This window comes from Amphibalanus amphitrite, unplaced genomic scaffold, assembly GCF_019059575.1.
Source record: "Amphibalanus amphitrite isolate SeventyFive unplaced genomic scaffold, NRLGWU_Aamphi_draft 001135F_arrow, whole genome shotgun sequence".
Lineage (NCBI taxonomy): Eukaryota > Metazoa > Arthropoda > Thecostraca > Balanomorpha > Balanidae > Amphibalanus > Amphibalanus amphitrite.
Window position 1 is genome coordinate 71,746 of NW_024882629.1, and position 10,778 is coordinate 82,523.

The window sequence follows — 10,778 nt, forward strand, 5'->3', positions numbered from 1 at the left end:
TGAGTCACAAAAGAGGCTAATAAATGCAAAAAGGGATGTCTCATTGCCCAGTACAACCATTACCAGACCCATCGTGCTCGTCTCGTGTCCGTCTCATAGGGCGGCGACGGCGGCCCGGCTACCGTCGCTACAGTGAGAAACACAATTTAGAGCTTGGCCGAGAGTCGAAAGTTGGCTATTGAAAACACTGGTGTTAGAAAACAGTGGTGTTAGAAAATAGTGGAACAGTGCTGCTACTTTAAAATGCTCTTTTAGCGAATCGGGCATTAGGCATATTGGGTATTCCGAAGATCCGCGTTCCGATCGGCACTTACGCACTTATAATGCCCACATACCGGTAATGCAATACCGTTTTTCCTAAGACAAAACAAAGCAGTTCGGATATCCTTGTACGTAACACGCATACATACCCCAATGGGGAAACAAATACCCCCAATGGGAAACTAAGCAATGGGGAAACACCAAATCGTCTGGATTTGCGTCAAAACGACCACACAGAACTAAGACATGCTCAAACTTGTGTCGGGAGGTCATTGATGTTGACTGGTGTCCTAATGGCTGGTGTACTGAGCGTCATAAGTCACGTGACGGCATCAGAGGTCACCAGGTTTTTTGGCAATAACTTCTGATTGAAACAAGATACAGAATCCAGAACAAGTTCATTATGTTCGTCTTATCAAGACGAACCGAATGCTATGCAACATGACCTATTTGGGTCAGGTCATGACCTTGACCTGAGGTCAAACTTGCAACTTGACCTTTCGAGGTCATCTTATATATCATTCGACGCACCTTGATGAGAGGAATGCTATGGTGATCGAAGTATTGTCCTAGCTTCGCTAGATCAGAAATTATGCCTGAAAAAAACTAATTTCGTCAATATTAGTTATTTTTATCAATTTTTGGACCCTGGAGGCTAAACCGTTGACCTGAGGTCAAATCTGACGACATACTCCAGATTGAGATGCAAATGGGCTATCGTTTGCTTTTTCCGCGCCCCTCTACCTCTTGTCGTTCTCTAGTTAGAGCGTCTGAAGCGGAAAATTATCGAAATCCGGGAAAATCGGAAACATTTTCACTTTGGTAACCTCTGGCGACCTGACTTTTGACCTGACCCCAAAAATGACCGAAATACTTGCTCCCATAAACATTGAAGTTTCGCTGCCCCCACCCCACCCCTTTCGTGAGGTTCATACGCCCATGGAGATTTTTACGACCGTGATTATGGGACTTGAACGATTGACCTTACGATTCCGACTCCGGAGTCGGATTCGGTAAAATTTCGACGACTCCGACTCCGACTCCGGCCAAAACTGTCGCCACCGACCGACTCCAACTCCGCAGCCCTGATTTCGACCAAGAGGTCTTTTTCAAACAGTTACTTTTATATTTTCGAGGAAAATGTCATGTTTCTTTATGTCATTTCTTGGATGGTATTTGTCTCATTGCTCATTGGATTTTTTTTTTCGCAGAGTACGAGGCCGTGAAGGCCTTAAAGGGACCCTCCCACCTTCAAAAAAGTTAATGAATTGGCATGAAAGTGATGTCGCTCGGTTCAGAAAGAGCGAAAACGAATATCTACCAAATTTCACCGAAAAATATTCACCGGTTTTCAAGATATTAGACTTTTACTTTTGTTTACTTTTTGGATCCCCGCTGTTCCTAGCGACTTTATTTGGAAGCAATAGTTTGGCAGCTGAAAGTGCGGCACTTGTTGCGCGCAAAGCAGCATATACCACCGCGTGCTACGGAACGTTTTAGTCAAACATTTAAAAATCGTTAGATCTGCGCTGACGTCACACATTCAGAGGGGTATTCAAAAGCATTAATAAGCATTAAAAGCATTCAAAAGCAAAAGCATCTGAATCCAAATGCTGCAATTTTGAAATTAAATATTTCCGATTTAAGGCATTTCTCAATGTTGTGGGTGCCGAAACCGGTAATTGTGAGCCAGGGACCCCATTTTGGCTATCTCAACTCAAATCTAATGTTAAGGTGGGAGGGTCCCTTTAACGGACATCATGAGCATCGAGGTATCTGAGGTGGTCGGCCCGGATGCCACGGCGTCGACAGAGATCGGCGTATATGACGACAGCCGACATCAGCCAGCCGACATCTCGGTGGTAAACAAAGAAGTTTGTAAGTTCGATGGAGCCGGGTGGGCGTGGGCCCTGCTCACGTGGGCCATGGCCCACACCGTGTTCGCCATCAAACTGAAGCCAAGACACCAGGCACTGCTTCTCCTGGTGCAGGACCTTTGCCTAAAAATCAAAGAGAGGCCGCTCCCTGAGCGGGCGACGAAAGCAGTGGCTTTCCTGGTGAGTGGTGACGCCTGAACACTAGGCAGACGCCGCGCTCACTGACGGCCTGGCAGGCCGAATGGACACCGCTGCACAGGCGGACGCGGTATACTGTAATGTGAAATGCGTTGTGTGTGATGCCGTGGTCTTAGTTGCTCGGATTTCAACGTTTCACTGCACCCCCATGGTGCCACCGTGGCTGACGGCCGCGCAGACAGGTCGCTGCACAGGCGGACGCGGTATACTGTGATGTGAAATGCGTTGTGTGTGATGCCGTGTTCTTAGTTGCTCGGATTTCAACGTTTCACTGCACCCCCATGGTGCCACCGTGGCTGACGGCCGCGCAGACGGGTCGTCGGATGGGCACCGCCGCACAGGTGCAGACGCGGTTGACTCAGATTTGCAACGTTGGCTGTGCTCGTGCCTCATGCATGAAAAGGAATACTTTGTTTTGAGGCTGTGATTGTAGCCCAAATACATTTTCGCAAATGTTTATGCAAGTTTGTAAGCAATCGAGGGTGCGTGAAAGAGGTCGAGGTAATACCAAGAAATGGGATTCTTTTATTAAGCCAGTGGGTGGTTTTCTCTAAGAAACGATTGGTGAATGGTTTTGTTAAAGCCAGAATAGCGATATTTGTGTAGTTCGTAAACCAAGCCTAAGAACACCGCGCGAGCTTGCACGAGAAGCGTTAATGCCCTCTCGGTCTTTGAGAAGACAGAAAAACGATCTTACGGTAACCCGCGCCGACTTTCGGCATAAGGGTTTTGAAAGAACCCAATAATTATTTCCCTTCTTTTATTAACCATTCTTATGGAAGAACTCCAGGTTGGCTTAAAATGTGCTGTCATATTTGAATAGGGCAAAAAAGAACCCTATTGGTTCTTGAAGAACGTTTAAGATTCTTGACTGTTTTTCAGTATAACAAGTTCCCCGATCAGGACTGGATTGCGTCGAATGCATCGTCGATTTCACATACAAACTAGTTATTTTGCAACGACCCTCGGGTCGTTGCAAACTAACGTATTTCTCATACTCCCTGTAACAAATGCACCACGCCTGGTAATTGAGATACTGCACCGCAATGCACGCGGACACGGCGTTGCAGCATGTCATGATACTGCTATCATTAGGTAACTGAAATATTTCGTCAGTCTGCTGGGTAGATTCACTCGAACAGTCTGAAATTGGATTGTTCAATATACCCTTTGTAAATACACACGAGTTGTGTTTTTGATTTCATGGAAAACATAACCTCAACCGTATTGCTGACTTACTCAACAACTCATTAAATACAACAATTGTGGTATACTTATCATTATCATATTCAAAAACATACATATGCTCACGACGCGCTGTACTACTTTTTACCCAGTCCATCGATTCATACTATATATGAATCATATACCTATAATATGATTTATACATTATGATTCATACATCGATTGTAACATGATTCTATATTACAATCGATTCATTTATCGTGTTCGTCTTTTTCAGGCCTGCCACACGCCCATATCGTCGTCTGGATAGTGCCGGACGACAAGCCACGTCCCGACCAGATCGACGACTGCGTTGTGGCGGAGCTGCCGGACCCTGCCGAGGACCCTGAGCTCCACGACCTGGTCAGCTACAAAATGGTGCACGGCCCGTGCGGCGGCCTTAATCCGAGGTCAGCGTGCATGGCGGACGGTGCCTGCACCAAAAAGTTTCCTCGGAATTTTCAGCGGGAGACGGTGGTGCCTGATCACGGCTACCCACTGTATCGAGCCCTACTTTGCTGTCGTTGTCGACCAGCAGCAGGCTTATCTGGACGATTTAGCGAGCACCGACTGACGGCGGACCATCTACGACGAAGTCGTCAGGTGGCTGACAAACCGAACCGGCAGCGCCATTTTTCTACAGGCTCCCGGCGGCTGTGGCAAAACGTTTTTGGAAAACATTTTGCTCGCCAAGGTGCGCAGCCAAGGAGAGGTGGCCGTCGCAGTGGCCACGTCCGGCATTGCCGCCTGCCTGCTGGATGGCGGCACTACGGCGCACTACCGCTTCAAAATACCGTCTCATCGTATGGGATGAGGCGACCATCGCCAACCAGCAGCGCCTTAGAGGCAGTGGATCGCACCCTGCGTGATCTGCGGGACACCGACGAGGAGTTCGGCGGCATCGTGACGGTGCTGTTCGGCGACTGGCGGCAAATTCTGCCGGTCTTGAGGAACGGCTGCCGAGCCCAAGTGGTGAACGCCTGCCTGAAGTCGTCCCCGCTCTGGGACGCCGTGACGGTAATGCAGCTGGAGACCAACATGCGCGTCCAGCTGCACCAGGACGCCAGAGCAGCTGAATTCTCGAACTTCCTGCTGAGAGTCGGCAACGGCGAGCTGCCCATCGTCCGGGAGCTGGTAGAAGACGCCATTGACGTGCCTCTGGAAATCCGCAGCCCGGCCACCAGCGTCGCGGACCTGGCGGCAAACTAATCAGTGTTCTGTTCCGGTCTGGTCGCAGTATACCCACTCTCCAGACGGCGTCAGGTGGCGAACTAATGGTAGACGAGGAGGGGGGATATCTCTATTGCTCAGTCTCTGTGCCTCAGCCGAAAGACGAAAAGAGAAGCAGACCTGGCATGTTTGCCTACGACTTTTCACTTGGCTCAGTGTTCGCAAACTGTTCCGTGCTGCCACCACGGTTTTAGAGCCTGCGGGACACAGTGGCAAAACATTTTAGATCGGAAGGCCATAAGGCTATGAAAAAGTCGCGCTGTGAGTCGAACGAACGCGAAAACGCACTGCATGATGCAAACAACACGGCGGCAGCGAGGGTTCTTCGAACAGCATACCTCGTTCTAAAGAAGTCGCTCAGCCAGCTTCTATGCGAGAAACTCATCGTCCTCCAGCATCTAAATGACGCCCTCATGGGAAACATAAATCACTCGCGCATGATGCACCGCCAGGACGGCGGTCTGCCAGACATTGCTATCAAATCTAAAAGAACACGTAGAATCTCAACCGTGTGTTGCAGTACTGGCGGACAAAGTCACCATCGCCCGTCGAACAGTTGACATAGCCGCTATACAGACCCTTGAGCCGAACGCAGAGCCCGACCACATTTTCCAGACCTTCGTGGTCGGCGCTCCTGTCATGAAAAATCATGATGGCGAGGCGCTCGCAGCCGACATCTGCAGCACGCTGTCTGAGGTAGGCGTCACCAACACGGAAAAGATTGCTGCCGTGGCGGCCGCCGGCCAGTTCCACAACAATGGTGTGCCACAAAAGCTGGCACAACTACTGGAATCGTCGAGCGGCTGTCCCATTCCGGCCATATGGGACCAGGCGCACCTGATGAACCTGGCAGAGTCCGATGCACGCAAGTGCTTGAATTTCCAATTAATTATCGAGGAAAAGGTCATTTCAAATTCTAACTACAGATGATTGATATCGTCGCCTGCTAACAAGGAAGGGGAATGCTTTCCCTATCCGCTGAAGTACCAACATTCAACAACCTACACCTCACGCTCGGTCCCAGCGCAACAACTGAATATAAAAAATTGTTCACTTGTTCTGTTTTGTTGCTGTGTTTTCAGTTATTTGCCCTCATTTGGCCCTCATGAAGCGAAGTTAGAAGATGAAGCGGAGTTACAGACACTTTACTGATTCTGTGATCGAGGCAGCCAAGAACGATGTTTTGTCGGGGATGAGCCTTCGAGAGGCAGCAAGAAAGCACAATACCTATAAATGTGTCGTAACTCGTAATATTGCAGCAGTTTAGTGTAGTGACACTTCTGGCGCTAGTATTCTGATTGTGGTGGCCACGAGCACGAGCTTTGTGTCTGTTGATATTGGTTGATACAATAAAGAGTCGCGTGCTGAGACATCCAGGGAAACGGTGCGGCTGAGCGAGGCGTCCAGACGGCGAAGAGAATCATGGCTCAGCCAGACCCGTATCTCGCGCTTCTGACGTACCGGTCAACGCCACTCGACGTCACAGGATGCACGCCGTCCCAGCTGATCATGGGCCGCCAGCTTCGATCGCGACTACCGACGACTAAGGCCCATCTCGCGCCACGCTGGCCACACATGGCTCACATCGCTCGCCGGGCGGACGAAGCCAAGCGCAAGAGCGCTGCTGACTTCAACAGGATGCATGGAGTCAGGCCGCTGCCTGCTCTTCGGCCCGGTGATGTCGTCCTCACCCGCCTGCCAGGAGAGCGCTGCTGGACCGATCCCCAGCAGATCATCGGTCGAGCCGGTGAGCGGACGTATCATGTGCGTAACCGCCGACACCTGCAGCCAGTCGACGTTCCGTACGTGCCGGACACCCGCCGACCGCTCGCCCATAACGGAGATGGTCACATGACTCCAACTCCAGCGGCCACAGGGGGAACGGAAGACGAGCGGCCGCATGCCCCGCGGATCCAGAGGTCGCCCGAGCAGCCGTCGCCGCGGACCACAAAGCCAGCTCCGTTCCCGTCGCGTCAGCCCGCGCGCCCAATCCTGACACGATCGGGACGCGCCTCGGTGGCCCCCACGCGTTTGGATCTGTAGAGGGCCGCTGTGTCGTGCCGATGTTTAGTTAAGAGCCAGTGTCGTTTGCGTAGAAGGATGTGTTTCAGTAAAAAGGGGGAGATGTGTCGGAATATTGCAGCAGTTTAGTGTAGTGACACTTCTGGCGCTAGTATTCTGATTGTGGTGGCCACGAGCACGACGCTGTGTGTCTGTTGATATTGGCTGATACAATAAAGAGTCGCGTGCTGAGACAATAAACATAAAAAACACTCGCCAACAAGCTAACGAGAAGGCACGAACAAGCACCAGGCCATCCAATTGAGATATCCCAGGAAAATAAAGCTAAGTTGGCTGAACGCATCAAGCTGCTGGGAGAGTGGGGCTTCCCTGTCGTTGCTTCAGATGTTAAGCGGTTTGCTAAGCAGTACCTCGACAGGCTCGGTGTGGCAAGCAAGCGGTGGAATGACAATCTGCCAAGAGACAAATGGATCAAGGAATTCTACGAACGGAATGGGCTGACACAGCGGATGGTGACCAGCATCAGTCGGAAGCGAGCAGCTGTCGATCAGAATACAATTGAGGCCTACTTCACTGAGCTCGCTGACAGCCTCGCTGGGGTTCCTGCTGAGAATCTGATCAACTATGACGAAACGGGTCTCACTGATGATCCTGGCAGGCGAAAGTGCATCGTTCGTCGTGGAAGTCGCTACCCTGAAGCCGTGGCAAACCACAGCAAGGTGACAACAAGTGTGATGTTTGCAGGAACTGCCAGCGGCCATCTGCTCCCACCATTTGTGGTATAGAAGGCCAATAACATGTACATTGTACATGGAGTGGTTGACAGGACCTCCAGGCGCGCGCTACGCGTCCTCAAAAAGTGGGTGGATTGACGAAACGTCATTTGAAGATTGGTTCATGAACATCTGCCTGCCATATCTGCGTCGAAAGCAAGGGCCGCAAGCTATCATCGGAGACAACCTGCCAAGTCACATCAGTGAGAAGGTGATCAAAAAGTGCAACGAGCACAACATCAGATTCATATGTCTCCCACCAAACTCGACGCATCTAACACAGCCACTTGACGTCGCTTTCTTCTCGTCACTGAAGAGGAAATGGAGGCAGATCATCGCAAACTGGAAGATGACGCAGTCGGGGAAGAAGTACGATACCCTGCCGAAGCATATGTTCCCGGCGCGCCTGAAGGAGCTGATCTCCGCCCTGAACACAGACAATCTCGAGTCAGGATTCAAGACCTGTGGAATTCATCCTCTCGACAGAACACCGGTCCTGGAGAAGCTCCCGAAGAAGCACTCTGGTGACGGCGATGCTGCTGCTGCAGTCGATGCCGTTATCGTCGACCATCTCAAAGCTCTCCGTGACTCGAAGGACACAGCTGGGCCATCCCGTCGTCGCAGGACGAAACTGAACGTCCTGCCTGGCAGGTCCGTGCGCATCAGCCCATCTGACTCTGGTGGCTACCACGATGGCTAAAGTTAGACAAGATGTCCTATTCATTGCCCAATTCCAAAAGAATAGTGTGTGGCTAAAGATAGGAAGACTCGTCTGTAGTGTACGCGATCTTAACGGTTTTGAATTAGTAACACCGATCCTCCAGCCTTTGTAGCAATCGCGTCACTATTGTATCACAGCGTGCCGACGCCATGTTTTTAGTAAACAATAGACTCTCCTGCGGCTCCTCATCCGTTGTGTAGTTCTGAGATGCTCGCGCTTGAACGAACACTATACCGTCCTAACTTTAGCCAGCCACATTTTTTTTTTTTTAAGGGCCCCACGCCAAATCCTTGGGGAGGGGGCTGTTGGCAGTTCTCAAAACCCATATAGGTACCAGCAATGGTTTTAAGACCATTACCATCATTCTACGATGAACAATAGAAAAAAAATGTTTATGTTTGAAGCTGAAAAATGGCTAAAGTTAGGGCGTTTTACGGTAACTGTCCACGAAAGTGGCGCCATCCGATATGGTGTTGTAAAGAAAGGGGACACGACAAATTTACGTGAAAATTTATACTTTTTCGAGGTCTAAATGCTTCTAAGAAGCTGTTTGTTTGTTTATTGGGGCTTTAGGGCGCGTCGACTGCAAAGGTCATTTTGCGCCCATAACGTCGCGCTAGTAAAACAAGTGTTTCAAAAGAAGAAACTTTCTAGATATCAAGACTAGAAAGTAAAAGACTTTATAAAAAAAAGACGGGGTAAAATAAAACAACGCAAGAGCGTCGTAATAGACAACTGACTAGACAAGGAGACTAGAGAGGATTTGGGTCAGGTCGAGTAAATCGCTTGGAATTTGACTGCGCGGATAAAGGAAAAGATGTTGCCAGATAAAACCCAGGGTGACTCGTCACCCAGCAGGTGGCGGACAGTGGTACCCGGAGCGATGCGGCCGAGGTAGCGCGTCCGGTCTGGTTCTAAAAGTGGACAAGATAAGAGCACGTGAGCGACGGTAAGAGGCGCGGAACAACCGTTGCAAATGGCCTGCTCGTCTCCGCGGAGGAGGTGGCCATGCGTGGCATATGTATGGCCGATTCGGAGCCTGCACAAGATCACCTCGTTGGACCGGTTGTCTTGCAAGCAAGACCTCCATGGCTCCAAAGTCGGCTTCACCTCACGGAGCTTTCCGCCTCCACGTAGGCTCCACTCTGCCTGCCACTCAGAGAGAATGAAAGATCGCACAGCCGAATAAAGGTCACGCGCCGGCAATGGCAGACGTCGAGTGCAGGAGGCTGCGGCCGCGCGCCTCGCGGCCGCATCTGCCAGCTCGTTGCCGTGTATGCCGACGTGGCTGGGAATCCAGCAGAACTGAACAAATTTTCCCGATTGTTCCACTGACTGAAGTCGAGCTAAAATGTCTTGAACGATCGGGTCAACTGGATTAAAACTCCCTAACGCCAAAAGGCTACTTAGGGAGTCCGATAAAATCAAGTAAGAAAGGCCGTCCGACACCTCGATAAAACACAGAGCCTTCTCGATGGAGACTAGCTCAGATGAAAACACCGAGGCAAAAGAAGGTAGAGAGAATGAGCGGGTATCGCGACCTGCGATAAAAGCACATCCCACTCCCTCAGGTGTTTTTGATCCGTCTGTAAAAACGGTGTTAAAACCATCGTACGAGACGATGTGTTGCAAGGCCCTGACTCGCGCCTCACAAGGCAGCAAGTCATCCTTCTTAACTTCGGAGAGTGAGAGATCTACTTGAGGTTTTGCGTGTTTCCAAGGCGGAGAGGACGTACCCCAGCTACGTCGTACGACACGTAAACCTATGTTGGCTGCGGAGAAGAGACCTCTCATGCGCGCTCCAAAGCAGAGCGATTGTCGCGCTCTGTCAAGTCGAGTGTAGTAGGTGGAGAAGACGTACGGATACGTCGGATGCGTCGGGAACTGACGCAGTTTCAGCGCATAGCGCATCCCAAGCATCTGGCGGCGTAGGGATAGAGGCGGCTCGTGCGCCTCAGCAAGAAGGCTGCTGCTGGGCGAGGTGCGGAATGCTCCGGTGGCGACACGGATTGCAGCATGATGGACTGCGTCGAGGACCTTTTTGCTGGATTGGCTCGCTGAATCGTAGACAAAAGAAGCGTAATCCAGCTTCGACCGAACTATCGATCGGTACAGGAGAAGAAGGGTCCTGCGGTCCGCACCATAAGATGTGCGAGCAACACATTTTAAAACGTTCAGGGATTTAAAACACCGTTCCCGAAGCGTTCTAAAATGTTCCTTATACGTCAAGCGACTGTCAAAATAAATCCCAAGAAACTTCGCCACCGGCCGAGTGGGAATCACCTGTCCGTAGAGCTTGATTCCCAAAGCTAGGTCGTCACAACGTCGGCGGCAAAAGTGCACTGCCACGGTCTTCGCTGTGGAAAAACGAAGACCATTCTTACCGCTCCACCTCTCCAAACGTGTTACGGCGAGCTGCAGCTGTCTAGCCGCGTGTCGAGCGCTTGAAGCAGCAAACCAAATGGCAAAATC